The following is a 15937-nucleotide window of genomic DNA, read 5'->3' on the forward strand; positions in this document are numbered from 1 at the left end:
CGTTTTCCTGAAACAATAATATGAGCTGCGTATCATCATTGTAGGACACTACTTGTGCACCAAAAGCTTCAATCAATGGAGCCAGGGGAGGCTATGTAAAGGTTGAAAAATGTAGGGCTTAAACCAAATCCACATAGTATGAGCCTTGGGGTGGAAGGGCTGGAGATAGACTCTGAGATCTCTCCTGTTAAAAGACCTCAGCCAATAGAGAACTTTCCTTTGGATACCTGCCATTTTAAATCTCTCTAAGATGGTTACATGAGAAACTTGTAGAACGCTGCCGATGGGTCTAAAAGGACCACCATCGCTGCACGTCCAACATCAAGATTTTCTTAAATTAGTTTTGCGACTTCCAGTATCAAGATTTTCTTAAATTAGTTTTGCGACTTCCAGTGTTCATTTTACAGTACACACTATATCTCTGAAGGTAACCACGTTATCAGTGCTTAAAAGGGAGGCTGCCCACCCAACATCCCCGAATGAACCCTCAGGTTTCGTAGACTGTTACACAGCCTTAAGGACACACAAATTATATACACAATTGTGCAATTGTTCTTCAGATGTCAGTTTTCATTATTGGTAAATGTTCAATCTTTATTGGTCCTTCACCCACCACCGTGATCCTGGGTGTACCCTCTCTAGGATCTTCGCACGGAGGTAGTGCTGTTTTCACGTGATACGGTTCCTCCAACTAGATGGATTAAGTGGACACACTGATTCTTTTCCACAGTACTTGAATGCGGTTAAGGATTTTGGGATACATTTGCACGCTTAACAGTTTTCTTGGGAACTGCACCCGACTGGTGAAAGTTTCTCAGTTGTGAGCCCTGATGAAGTTGTGGGGCAAGACACCCAAATGACGAAACACGGGTTCGCAGTATTGCACAATTGTGTATATAATTTACAGGTGTCTGCCGCAGTGTAATTGACAATATTAGTGTACATTAACAAATTTTAAGCAATATAAAACATTGCAGTAAGCCCCCCAAAGACTTCACCTACATTTATTTCAATGTGCTTACAATGTCTTGTCCAGGTCCTGTGCTGAGACGTGCTCCATCCTTGACCCCTGGGGAAGTCTCTCCCTTACTTCTAGCACCTGGGTTGTCATGTGGAGGCTGGGCCAGCACCTGTCATGCTCAAACAACATTTCCCGGCCAATCTACCAGGTTCTTTAAAAGAAAACAGACTCTTGGGACAGCGCATATGAGTCTAACACATTTTTAATGCCTAAATAGCCAGTTAGCAGGAAAATAAGCAATCCATCTTTTCAAAAGGATTCCAGAAAATTGGAGAGTTGCTTGTCAACAAATCTTTTAAGTACTTTTCCTGCTGATGGAAATAGGTAGGTAGACCGGTAATTAGCAAGAACTGCTGGGTCACTTGAGGTTTTTTTTAACAGGAATTCAAACTTGGCTTGTTTCCAGAGTGTGGGGAAAGAAGCAGAGATGAGAGAAAGGTTTAGAACTTGACCTAGGTAGGAAGAGATTAAGCTGCTGGCAAATTGGAGGATGTAAGATGGACAGGAGGGTTATCTAAAGAGATCATGAGTGGCAAGCGGCAATTGCTGCTGATGTTTCCAATTTGGAGATAGGTGAAAAAAAGAGACCCAGAGACCAGGTTTTGAAGTTAAGTGAGCGGATTGAGAGGAAATGAGTGGATTGAAGGGGGTATAGGGAAAGAAATTGGAATAAAGATCCTCAATTTTGTTGCGGAAAAAATGTAGCGAGATTGTCCAAAGACTTTAAGACGAGGGCATAGATCATGACAGGCTGTGGGGCAAAGCTTGGAGTTTACAATAGTGCTATTGGGGGAGTTCACTGATTAGATTCCGTAGAAGAGAGTGAGGCAAGAACATTAAGTTTGTGATATTTTTTATTGGTAGAATTTTATGTTTTTTGTCTCTGGTTGTATTTTCTTCTCCAGAAATGTTCTTTTTTTATGTTCTTTTTTATGTTCCTTTTTTTGCTTCTCAAGTTTTGAGAATATCAGTGAAAGCAGGGAGACCTATGAAATTAGTTGCTAAATTTGGCGGTGGCTGTTGAGTCTAAGGCAGCTGAGATCCAGGTGTTGAAACTGGTCATGTGTGTGGCGAATGCACTGGAGAGTGCAGGAGGTTTGTTGACCAAGGCCTTAATGAAGGTGTCTGGGCTGACCTTTAACCAATGTTTGGAGAGCTTCTTGGGAAGATGAGGAAGAAGAAATGAGAAAGTAACTAAAAACTGGAAAGGGCTGGTGTGATGTGATCCATCCAACAAGGTCACTCCTGTGGAGATTCCCTGGATATTGTAGAATGCCGGTTTTTCTTCCTACACCTGATTCCCCCTGACGAAGTGCATCCTTGCACGAAATGCATCGGGGACGATTTTGAATGTGTAAACCAACAAAAACATTGAAACTTTGATATGTGATCATATGACTAAAATATGATTATGGAAATATTGAATCATGATCAACAAATTACCATGATGATGAAAATTCGTTGAAATAAACCTAACAACAGTTTTGTTCAAGCACTGGATTCAGAACTTTATTAAACATATTCACGCACCAAGGTGCCTACCAGAGTGCCCAGGATTTGTCCTTACCCCCTGTAAGGCTCTCACTGCTGTCATATCTAACGCACCTTTTTGGACCTGGAAGGTGACCTCCTGCGCACCTATCTAATAGATTACCTAAACTACACAGTTTAATTGTATTTACCTTGGAGTGCAGCGGCCCTCATATACTGTTAAGATTAGGATATGACAGGTCGTCCACAAGGGCTGACAAGTGAGTGTTATCTGAGATGTCTGCATGTAAATTATAGTCCACTTGAAGCAAGATGTTGGCGAAGTTTAGGATATGGGGCAATTATTCAAATCAACATAAATCTCAAGCACTGTATTGTTTGTTTAGGGTCAAATGTCACCCATGGCAAACTAAACCTGCACTAAAAAGTACCATTCTACTAGCCCTATTTTTTAATTATGGGTATAAATACAGTATTAATGAAATAATAAATGCAAACTTCTGTACGCAGCTGAAGGGCCTTGCTCTCTTATGATAAAATTGCTGTAAACCATTCAGATTTAATTGGCCACAAAATGCCTGTTATATACAAACTTGGATACACTTGTATAAAATCAGCCCTGCCTTGGTTCGAGTGAGGGAGATTGAGGAATCCAGAGTACTTGTTAGGGCGCCGTCCTCACAACGATGCTGGACTGCAATAAGCAAGGAGTAGGGTGAAAGGGCGACCAATGGGTAAAAGATACAGTCGATAAATGTCACTGGTAATGCCTTGTAAGGTGTTACATTACAGAACAAGTAGACCTTGTGGCCTTTGTGATATTCCTAAATACCACATCAAGAAATGTGGTATATGAAATGAGGGTCCCAGTGAACTGTACAGGCATTATTCACATTTATTTAAACCAACAATAACAAAGAAATTAGAGCAAACACAATGTAAATTAATCACAATGGGCAAGGTCTACAATACAATAATAACAACAGTGCCACAAGGAAAAAAGGAAGGGTGAGGTAGCTTAATGCTTTGAAGGAGAGAAAGAATAGAAAAGGAATAATAATAATTGTGACAAGCAAATATATCAAAATCCTTATTTTTATCACACACTAAATCGGCTTCAGATCCCTGAGCCAAAGAGAGGAAACACGAATTTCCAAATATTTATCCAAACAACATCTACTTGACGCTGGTATGTTATATCCAATGAAATAAGGGTGGCGTCAACTGAGAAGGAAAGGAGGTAGCCGTCGACGTTTCGAGCCCACGCTACAGCAGTAGGCGTGCTTGCGGCCTTACATCGGGGTCTTCATCAGGACAAGAGGGTAACCAAGGGGGCACTACAATTTCTGTAAGAATATAATTAATGCGACATAAGTAAAAATTCCCCAAAGAATTAGGAGAAATGGAATTGGTATCATCCACAACGCTAGGAATCAGAAAAATTACCAGGGTACGTGGAAATAGTAAATTAATTTCACACGGTGATCACTTGGGATATTCCTTTCTGTCACAGTTCGTCAGTATCTGAAAAGATAAAACGGCTATATCATGCCACTATATAATGAAACAGATTGGTAGTTCTCTATACTTCGACTTTTGCCATTAATTGCAAAGGGGCGCTACTTAGCCTCTCAAAAAATCATAAAACCACTACTAAAACGGACCAAAACAGACCAAAATCTACCTATACAGGTAGTACTGGCAGGTTTTATCACTAATTTAATATACTAGTCAGTCAAGGACCAGTAAAATAAGGTAATCTCTAGATACTCCAACAAACTGTGAGATCGGAGATAGTTACAACATAGCCCACCAGCATAGTGCGATATATTACGGGTCCGAACCACTCTAATGCCGTGTATCAGATGTAAAGATTGTTGTATTTGTCATACCTCAGTGGTAGATCGTAAAGTCGTCTGAATCATTGAAGCTGTAAATTTGACACAAAAGGCAAGACCTAGGAAAACGGAAGGGCGGAAGGTATTATTCATTTACTCTAAAGTGGAGATGGCCACCACCAAAAAACGGCACCCGGTGTTGAAACCCATACCTAATCATGGCGGGTAGCCGCGTTGTATTGAATCCAAATTCTATTTTATTTTTGGGTTTCCTGTGTTAAAGAAATTGTCATGAGTCAAAGAATAATACGTTCCTGTGTTTGCAAATTGCCACAAAGATAATCGTTCTTACCGGCTAGCGCCGTTCTGTGTATTAAAAAATGCTCGCAATCGCGGGAGAAGAAACTCTACGTACTTGCGCTGTAGCAGAGCGCAGACACCATGGATATAGACAAGGGACTACGGACGAGGTAGTACCGGGTCGATTTTAGGGGCAGTTCCGGGTCGTTTCTCGGGGCAACAATGGGACAAATCTTAATACAATACAAACCGGGCCCATGTGAGCCTTAAACGATAAATAATGGCTATATTTATGGCGGACCTATATTAGTATCGGTTAATCTGGAATTTAACCTTGTTTTAACCACGTCATTATTGTAATGAAGGGACAAATCTTAACACAATAAAAACCGGACTCGTATGAGCCTTAAATGGTGAATAGTGGCTATATTTATGGCGAACCAATATTCATTTAATCTGGAATTTAACCTGGTGTTTACACATGTCATTATTCTCATTAAGGAAATAAGGAGGAATCATACTCTTGTTACTCCCAATGATTATCCCGCTAATCAGAGCGAATTTATAACATTCCGAATATGCTCAAGAGAAAGTGAGCTCTCAATGATTAAACAATTAATATTCCCAATGCCAGTGGTCAAAGTCATTTAGAATGGTGGTCACGGTATAACACAGTATTAGTTCAACATCAATGTAACATCATTACAAAAATTAACACAGTGTTAGTTCAACATCAATGTAACATCATTACAAAAATTATTAGCGAGAGCCATGCACCTCTCGCACAGGAGGGTGAAGTAGCATGCATATGTAATCATTCGATAGTCACTAAGAGAAGTGATATTAGAATACCAAGTCCTCAATACAGATATATCAAGCGTCCACAATGTTGGCACTTCTTATCTATACCCAGAAGAAGGATAATCTATTCATATAGTGAGAGTTGCATACCTTACAGTTATTAACAGTTAATGTTGGACAAACTCACAAAACCAATGCAGTATCTCTATATGCCTAGGCAAGGAAGATGCACATCTCAGACATAGGGGTGGAACTCTTATATTACATATTCAACGACCAAATCTTGCCAGCTGTGCATAACTACTCTCAGCCTCATTTAGTCCATTCCGGATAGTGTCTAATGTAGTCATCCATTTTGATTCTCTCAGGGTGAGAATGTGTGTAATATCACCACCCCTGGGGCCTAAGGTAATCTTCTCTAGAACTAGCCATTGCAAGGTGTCTGGAGTATGGCCATGTCTCACACAGTTTTCTACCAAAGGTGCTCCATGTACGTTGCATCTAATTCGACTACCATGCTGTAGGATGCGGGCCTTAACTTTCTGTTGGGTCTGGCCCACATATGCTAGATCACATGGGCATTGAATTAAGTAAATTACGTTAGACGTGTTACAGTTTGTGTGGGACTTAAGTGTAAAGATCCTGCCTTTATAGCTCAATTCTTTTGTCTGGATTGTTGTGTCACATGCTGCGCAGGAGCCACATCTGGTGTGACCTACAATTGGTGGGAGATTCCACAACGATGGAATTGTTGGGTTTCATGGTATCGGTAGGAACGATTGAACCACCTCATCTTTGATATTGCGTGCCCTCTTGAAAGAGTGTAGGGGGAGGGCCTACTGTCCAAGGTCGTCTGCCACCAAACTCCAATGGTGGTTGATGATTTTCTTGACATCGTTACTGCGAGTTGAGAAAGTAGTTACACAAATTATGCGTCCCAGGGCTGTGTTTTCTTTCGGCTCAGGTGTTAGTAGGCTTTCTCGAGGACTATACCATGCCCTCTTGCGTGCACGTTTCACCAAGCGTATTGGATAGCCGCGTGCCAAAAGGCGACTCGAGAGGTCTTGTGACTCGGTCATATAGTTCTCTTTGCTAGAACAGTTCCGACGGAATCTGAAAAATTGACCAACAGGAAGGTTGTCGCGTAATCCCCTCGGATAATAGCTATTGCACTCTAATAGAGAATTTCGTTCCGATGGTTTTCGAAAAAGTGTTGTTAGTAGAAGACTAGTATCGGAGTCTACATAGATCATGATGTCTAAAAAGGGGATCTTCTCACTGCTAGCTTCTAAGGTGAACTGAATGTCTGTGCTCTTGCTATTCAGCCAAATGTGGAATGATGTAAGATCTTCTTTCGTGCCATTCCAAATGCACAGCACGTCATCTATATAACGGACCCACTTAGCCATGTGGTGTCCGAACGGATTGGTATTGGCAAAGATGAATTGGTTCTCAAAATCATCAATATATAGGACTGCCAGATTTGGGGCAAATGTAGCCCCCATCGCTACTCCTTTCGTTTGAAGGAAAAAGTCATTCTGGAACATAAAGAAGTTTTTCATCATAGCAATTTGTAGAAGTTCCAAGATGAAATCGGTCGGAACTGGAACTGGTGCAGTCCTAGTATCAAGGGCCTTCTTCATCACAGTTATTGTATCCATTTGTGGGATACTCGTATAGAGTGACACAATATCACACGTTACTAGTAACTGAGTGTTCGGATTAAAGTGTCTTTGATCAATCATATTGATTACTTGAGTTGTGTCACGGAGATAAGCCCTGGTCTGTGTGGCAAGAGGTTTCAAGAAGAAATCAATGTACTGACAGAGTGGTTCCAGCATGGACCCGCAGCCGGACACAATCGGTCGTCCGGGTGGATTTTGCAGGGCTTTGTGCACCTTGGGCAAGGTATAAGTTGTTGCAAGGCGGGGGTGACTTTGGTTAAGAAATTTAAATTCCTTTTCAGACAAGAAACCCTCATCAAGGCCTCTCTGTGTTGTTTGTAGAATCATTAGGGCAAGTTCCTTTGAGGGATCACTATTGATTTTTTTATAGCTAATGCCATCTCTTAACTGTCTGTAGATTTCCTCTTTATAGGCAGTGGCATCCTGGATCACAATTGCCCCGCCCTTATCGGCGGGCTTGATGACTATTTCCGCATTATCCTTGAGACCCTTTAAAGCCATCTTTTGGTTCTTACTCAAGTTAAACCTGGTGTAGTTTGGTTTAAAGACTGCGTTCTCCACATCTTGGATGACAACATCTTCAAAAGCAAGGATTTTATTACTCATGGCATAGGATGGTGGGAAGAAGGTTGAGGGTTCCTTTAATCCTGTTATGGATGATCTTTGTTGGGCAGTAGAGTGTCTGAAGAAATATCTGTGGCGGATTTGCCTAAAGAATCTATACAGTTCAGTTTTCAGTTGAAATCTATTAGGAGGAGTAGTTGGTACATAAGAAAGGCCCTTACTCAACACCTTATGTTCTTCCTCTGACAACTGATATTTGGAGATGTTCACTATCGGGTTGGACATAGTCCCAGTTGTTGCTATTGCTGTCACTGGCGCCGGCGCGGTGATCACCACCGGTAGGTGTTCCTCCTCGTGGAGATTTCTCTGTGGGTTTCCCGACGGAATGTTACTTGTTTCTGTGCTCCACCCCTGCCTCCATTCTGGTTCCCTGTGTTGGATTGTTGTCCACGTTGTAGACCACAGGACCAATTGCCGCGACCTCGAGGTGGTCTCCATTGCGTCTGGCCTCGGCCTAAAAAATAATGAGGTGGTGGTGGATAGTGTGGATAGCCAAAATCTTGATATTGATAATTATATGATGGTCCTGGCATTGTTGGTTCCGATTCGCTCCCGGAGCTGTATGAGGAATCTGAAAAGGTAGTGTACGTTCTTCTACCTCTAAACCCCCTCTTCCTCGATTCGAAAAACGACCTTGGTTGTCCTGTTTGTAATAATCAGGTTGAAGGTAGGGGTAAACGTTCTTCGTATCAAATGCTAGCAAATCTTTAGCCAATTTCTCCAACTTCTTAGTTTGGGTGGTAACATCAAAGTCTTTCAATGTAGCATCTAAGGTTTCCAATGCAGATTTGGCATTCGTTAGAGTAGTATCTCCAAGTATTTCTGCTCTCAGTGTAGCAATTTCTTTTGTAAGGGATTGTACTTGTTCTGCAGCTGTTTCTACTCCCAGCACCATCCAGTGCCGGGAGCAGTTGTTGGCGATGAAGCTGAAACCCTCCTTAAACTTTGGTACATCAACAAATATGGCTGGTTCAATTTTAATTTGTAAACCCACTGGAATAATATTTTCTTGTAAATATTTTGTTTGTAAATATCCGTGTAGGCGTGTCCTAATGAGCTTCTTCTCAAGCCTTTCTAATCTATTGACCTTGTCACTAAGAGTGACATCTACATGTATACCTGTATTGGATAGGAATTGATTAGATTGGTCCTGTATGAGTGTGTTAATATAATCCTCGGTATAGGAAAGTAGTTCACTTTCCACCATGGTCTTAACAGATAAAATCTGAAAACAATTTGAAATTGAAAAACAAAACCTTGCAGGTGTGCACCTGCTCAGATAAAGAGGGAGAGGGGGTTTACCCAAATAAGTCACTCGGGACCTGGGTGCTATATGGTATATGAAATGAGGGTCCCAGTGAACTGTACTGGCATTATTCACATTTATTTAAACCAACAATAACAAAGAAATTAGAGAAAACACAATGTAAATTAATCACAATGGGCAAGGTCTACAATACAATAATAACAACAGTGCCCCAAGGAAAAAAGGAAGGGTGAGGTAGCGTGAAGCTGTGAAGGAGAGAAAGAATAGAAAAGGAATAATAATAATTGTGACAAGCAAATATATCAAAATCCTTATTTTTATCACACACTAAATCGGCTTCAGATCCCTGAGCCAAAGAGAGGAAACACGAATTTCCAAATATTTATCCAAACAACATCTACTTGACGCTGGTATGTTATATCCAAGGAAATAAGGGTGGCGTCAACTGAGAAGGAAAGGAGGTAGCCGTCGACGTTTCGAGCCCACGCTACAGCAGTAGGCGTGCTTGCGGCCTTACATCGGGGTCTTCATCAGGACAAGAGGGTAACCAAGGGGGCACTACAATTTCTGTAAGAATATAAATAATGTGACATAAGTAAAAATTCCCCAAAGAATTAGGAGGAATTGAATTGGTATCATCCACAACGCTAGGAATCAGAAAAATTACCAGGGTACGTGGAAATAGTAAATTAATTTCACACGGTGATCACTTGGGATATTCCTTTCTGTCACAGTTCGTCAATATCTGAAAAGATAAAACGGCTATATCATGCCACTATATAATGAAACAGATTGGTAGTTCTCTATACTTCGACTTTTGCCATTAATTGCAAAGGGGCGCTACTTAGCCTCTCAAAAAATCATAAAACCACTACTAAAACGGACCAGAACAGACCAAAATCTACCTATACAGGTGGTACTGGCAGGTTTTATCACTAATTTAATATACTAGTCAGTCAAGGACCAGTAAAATAAGGTAATCTCTAGATACTCCAACAAACTGTGAGATCGGAGATAGTTACAACATAGCCCACCAGCATAGTGCGATATATTACGGGTCCGAACCACTCTAATGCCGTGTATCAGATGTAAAGATTGTTGTATTTGTCATACCTCAGTGGTAGATCGTAAAGTCGTCTGAATCATTGAAGCTGTAAATTTGACACACAAGGCAAGACCTAGGAAAACGGAAGGGCGGAAGAAAACTGGCTTCAGTGAGTGCCATGAACTGCTGCATAAACATCATATAAGAGCAAGTTGCACACCCAGCTTAGACGACAAATTTCTCTCAATTTTTTATATCTTCCACTTTTTACTGTTGCGTGCTCAATGTTGTCGTGCCCAGCTCAAACAGCACGTGTGAAACTAAACAACAACATATATTGGGACACCTTTCTGCCCCTAACCATTGGCACAGCTATTTTCAAAATTGCGATTGCAATATTGTTTTTCTCCACATTTTCCTCTTTTCCGTTTTACAAGTCATTATTTTTCTCCATCAGTAATCCACACTTTGACTTGAATTAATTATACTCCTCAAGGGCTGGGCACGACGACATTGAACACGCAACAATAAAAAGTGGAAGATATAAAAAATTGAGAGAAATTTGTGGTCTAAGCACGGTGTGCAACTCGCTCTTATATGATGTTTATGCACAAATGCCCTTCCGAGGTAGCACCCACAAAGCAAAGAATCACAAAAGAACATTATGGATTAAGGTTGTGTTTCTCATGCAAGGTGGAACATCGTAGTTCACGCAGCAAGTTTATTTTTGGAGTCAGAAGAATATGAACATTGCAGCAATGAAGCACTAGATAAAGAACAATTTTAATACATCGCCAGCGTTTATAAAAATGTTAAGAGTTGCATGAACACATTTTACAATGGAGTACTTGTTGAGGAGTAATGCATTATGGGACTAGTAGTGTTTACAGGGGGGCGCAAGAGTTTCCAGTGACACAGGTGCTAATTACTTGGAGAAGAGGGGGAGGGCTGCCTGCTGGGAGGGGCTGATGAGCAGCTTAAAGTCAAGAGGGTGAAAGGGAGAGGGGAAACTTCATTTGGGATGGAGCGAGGAGGATGATTACGTCTTAGCAGGTATGAAATGAACACGAGGAGGAAAATTAGAGAGATGTTGCTTTGAAGATGAAAGGGGAAAGGATGTTTATATTGGAAGGCTGGGGCGAAGGGGTGAAAGGTTGGGAAGTATGACATGAGAAAGGAGAGTAGAGACTCTGGAGGGTCACGTTTATATGACGGGGAAAGTAGGAAAGAGTAGATCGAGGCTGCAGGCAGTCATGGTTAAGGTATAGTAATAAGTTACCAAGTGAAAGGAAGCAAGTTAGGTTCCCTTATAAAGTGGGGCTTGAGTATGTCAGAAACACTAGGGGGAGTGAAAAGAATGTATTCCAAGTTTTACTAGTCATTGAAAATAAGAAGAGAGGGCAACTTTAAACGCGACATTTTTTGCATTTTTTCGCATATATTGGCTGATGTAACATTAAAGCATGTGTAATTGTTATTTTCAGTTTTCCCTGACGAAGGGCCCTAGAGGCCCGAAATGCATTGGATTTTAATAAAACTGCTACAGATGAATTTGGCTCTAGTCGTGTTCTTGAAGAGAGGTTCGGATGGCCAAGCAGGAGCATTAAAAATTTGGGAAATGGCTTTTTCCTTGCATGAGGAGTATAATTAATTCAAGTCAAAGTGTGGATTACTAATGGAGAAAAATAATGACTTGTAAAACGGAAAAGAGGAAAATGTGGAGAAAAACAATATTGCAATCGCAATTTTGAAAATAGCTGTGCCAATGGTTAGGGGCAGAAAGGTGTCCCAATATATGTTGATGAACTGCTGCATGGCATGATTGAGTTAGGGGAACTGCAACAACTTGAAGCAACTCCTGGCAGAAATATATGCTCAAGGATTTAGGACGTTAGGACTTTCAGACCCCAGCAGTATCTGCAAATATGGAAGATAATGAACTATAGGCACTAGGCACACAAAATTCGATCTGGCATTTCTTGACAAGGGGGCGTATGTACAAGAAACTGGCTGAGCACAGTGTTACGGCAAAATTGGTAACACCTCGCTCCATCATTTTCAAAATGCAGGGATGCGCCGAATTTACCGCTGTGTTTTCCCTATCGCCTGCGCTAAGGAAGCTGCCTAGTGCCAGCGCAGGCTGCCTAGCGCCATTTTGCTAGGGTGCCTAAGCTGGAGGGAGGATTGTTTATCAGCCAGAAGGGACACCCTCCTGCACATAAACAATCTTAACAGGCGATTTGCTCTATCCATGTGTGCTGCAGAATGAGGAGAAACAAAACATTTCTCATTGTATCGCCTGTTTAAAACCAGGTATTTTCTGGTCTTATTTTTGGTGGTGCCCCATGCCTTGCAAATATGAGGCAGTGTATAAAAGCAATGCCCGCTGCAACAGCCATTGCCTGCCCCTTTCATGCTAAGTGCTGCGTGAATAGGGGCTTTATTTACAAGGCGGTGTTAAGCCACATTCTCTCTAACCATAGCCTTACGGAAAATACGAGAAAAACATCCTAGCAAAGGGCCTCTCCTTTGTTCCCACAGAAACCCCTAATTCTTTCAATGTTAAGGTTGAGCTATAACAGTTTTTTGGGAAAAAAACGATTAAGGTATCATTTTGTGAATAATCCATCACTCAGATCCGACGTGCTGCCACAAATTTTAGACCTCCTTCCACGTTCACCCCTGAAGCTCACCTTGTCACACATAAGATTTTGTTTTATGAAGAAATTGTACTCTAAGAGAATATGGATCTACTCATGAATAGAAAGTATATCAAGTACACCATCACCAAACCAGAAAGAGAAAGTTTGGAGTCATTAAAAAACAATCAAGAGATCATTATAAAGGCTGCAGATAAAGGGGGGCAGTAGTCATACAGAACACTGATGATTGTGTAGGGGAGATTAAGAAACAACATGATGCACAAGAGAGTTATCTCAAAATCAACAAGGATCCCACTAAGCATATTCTTAAACATATTCATAGACTGACAAAATGAGGGGTTGATCAGAGTTTTCTCAGTGAACCAGAGTATAATTTCCTCAACAAAAGGGACCCATGTATACCAACCATATATACTCTCCCTAAAGCCCACAAGAACTTCCACCATCCTCCAGGAAGGCCAATTGTTTTGGGTTGTGTATCAATTACATTGATACATTCCTAAGACCATGGGTAGTCAAAACCAGCTCCTATGCTAGGAACACCATGGATATTATACAGTGTGTAGAGAACCATTTAACAGCAACACACAGTTTTTGGTTACACTTGATGTTTCGATGCAAGACGACCCAACAGACCTACGACGCCGCCGCCCTCAACGCACTCAATGCCGGCCGGAACCCCGCCTGCTGCCGGGCGGCCCCGAAACGCTTCCACGGACCCTTCACCTGCACAACCTGCAAGTTCACCTGCCTCCGAAAATGCACCGCGACCGCCAAGCCAAACCCCAGCAGCAACCTCAAGCGCATCTTGCTCAACACCCGCTCCGTCCACAGACACGCCGTCGAACTCTGGAACCTCCTCGACACTACATCACCAGACGTCGCGTTCCTCACGGAAACATGGATGAACGCCTCCTCAGCCCCCGACATCGCCATCGCCATCCCGGATGTATACAAGATCATCAGGAGGGACCGCGTCAACCAGACTGGGCGAGGCATCGCCATCGTTCACAAGAACACCATCCGCATCACGACCGACGCAGACGACACCTACACCGCCGCCGAACACCTCCACTTCCAGATTCACACCGACCCAAAGACGAGCCTCAGAGGCACCCTCATCTACAGACCCCCGGGACCACGCACACAATTCAGCGAAGACATCACGGACTTCATCAGCCCACACGCCCTCCCCTCCGCCGACTACATCCTCCGAGGGGACCTCAACTTCCACCTGGAAAACAACAAGGACCGCAATACAGTCACCCTGCTGGACAACCTCGCCAACCTCGGACTCAAGCAACTGGTCAACACCCCCACCCACTACGCCGGCCACACGCTTGATCCCGTCTTCTCATCCAGCAAGCACATCTCGTTCAGCCACTCCACCGGACTTCACTGGACCGACCACAGCTGCGTCCACTTCAGCTTCAGAAAAACCACTACCCACCACCACCCGCAACAAGTACCTCACAGAAGCTGGAGCAAGATCACCACCGACCAGCTCACCACCTCCCTCAGCCAGAACCCACCTGCCAGCACACCGGACCCCAACGAAGCAGCCCGCAACTTCACGCAGTGGCTGACAGCCTGCGCCGACGACCTCGCACCACTGAAGAACCTTCCCAGCAAACCCAGAAGCAAGAAGACCCCTGGTTCACCGACGAACTCAAGGACTCCACAAAGACCTACCGCACTGTCGAGAAAGCCTGGCTCCTCGACCGGACCACTGACAACATGACCGCCCTCAAACACGCGACCCGCAAGCACCACCAGCTCATCCGCACCACCAAGAAGAAATCACTGAAGGATCGACTGGACAACAACGCCCACGACAGCAAGGAACTCTTCAGCATCGTCAAGGAGTTCTCCAACCCCAGCACCGGCAACAACAACATCACCCCTTCACAAGAGCTCTGCGACTCCCTCGCCTCGTTCTTCCACCGCAAGATTGCCAACATCCACAACAGCTTTGGCACACCATCCTCGCACCCAACCGTCGAACCAACGCACCCCACCACCACCCTCCGCACCTGGACCACAGTGACCACTGAAGACACAGCCCACACGATGAACACCATCCACTCCGGATCCCCGACTGACCCCTGCCCCCACCACGTCTTCAACAAGGCCGACTCCACCATCGCACCCCAACTCCGAGACGTCATCAACACCTCCTTCAACACCGCCACCTTCCCGGAGAGCTGGAAGCATGCCGAGCTCAGAGCCCTACTGAAGAAACCAACAGCGGACCCCACCGACCTCAAAAACTTCCGCCCCATCTCGCTCCTCCCTTTTCCTGACAAAGTCATCGAGAACATCGCCAACAGACAGCTTGCCGCCTTCCTCGAGACGAATGGATCCCTCGACCCCTCGCAGTCCGGTTTCAGAGCTAACCACAGCACCGAGACCGCCCTCATCGCTGCCACCGACGACATCCGAGCCCTTCTCGACAACGGGGAAACAGCGGCACTCATCCTCCTGGACCTCTCCGCCACGTTCGACACTGTCTGCCACCGCACCCTAGTCCAACGCCTCAGCAACACCGGCATCCAAGAGAAGGCATTGAAGTGGATCATCTCGTTCCTCGCTGGAAGAACACAGAGAGTCCGCCTCTCCCCGTTTCGTTCCGAGGCCACCGAAGTCATCTGCGGCGTCCCGCAAGGATCATCACTCAGCCCCACCCTCTTCAACGTCTACATGAGACCTCTCGCAGCCATCGCACGCCAACACAACCTCAACATCATCTCATACGCCGACGACACCCAGCTGATCCTCTCCCTCACCAGAGACCCCGACACCGCCAGAACCAACCTCCACGAAGGGATGAAAGACGTCACCGAGTGGATGAAGAACAGCCGCTTGAAACTGAATTCAGACAAGACGGAAGTCCTCATCCTTGGACCATCACCCTCCGCCTGGGAAGACTCCTGGTGGCCCCCAGCCCTGGGCACCGCCCCCAAGCCGACAGACCACACACGCAACCTGGGCTTCATCCTGGACTCCTCCCTCTCAATGACCAGACAAGTCAACGCCGTCTCCTCTTCATGCTTTCACACCGTCCGCATGCTCCGCAAGATCTTCCGATGGATCCCGATCGATACCAGGAAGTCGGTCACCAAGGCCCTCGTCACCAGCCGGCTGGACTACGGAAACACCCTCTACGCCGGAACCACAGCCAAGCTACAGAAAAGACTACAAC

The sequence above is a fragment of the Lissotriton vulgaris genome, chromosome 9 (assembly GCF_964263255.1).
Source record: "Lissotriton vulgaris chromosome 9, aLisVul1.2, whole genome shotgun sequence".
NCBI classification, from domain to species: domain Eukaryota; kingdom Metazoa; phylum Chordata; class Amphibia; order Caudata; family Salamandridae; genus Lissotriton; species Lissotriton vulgaris.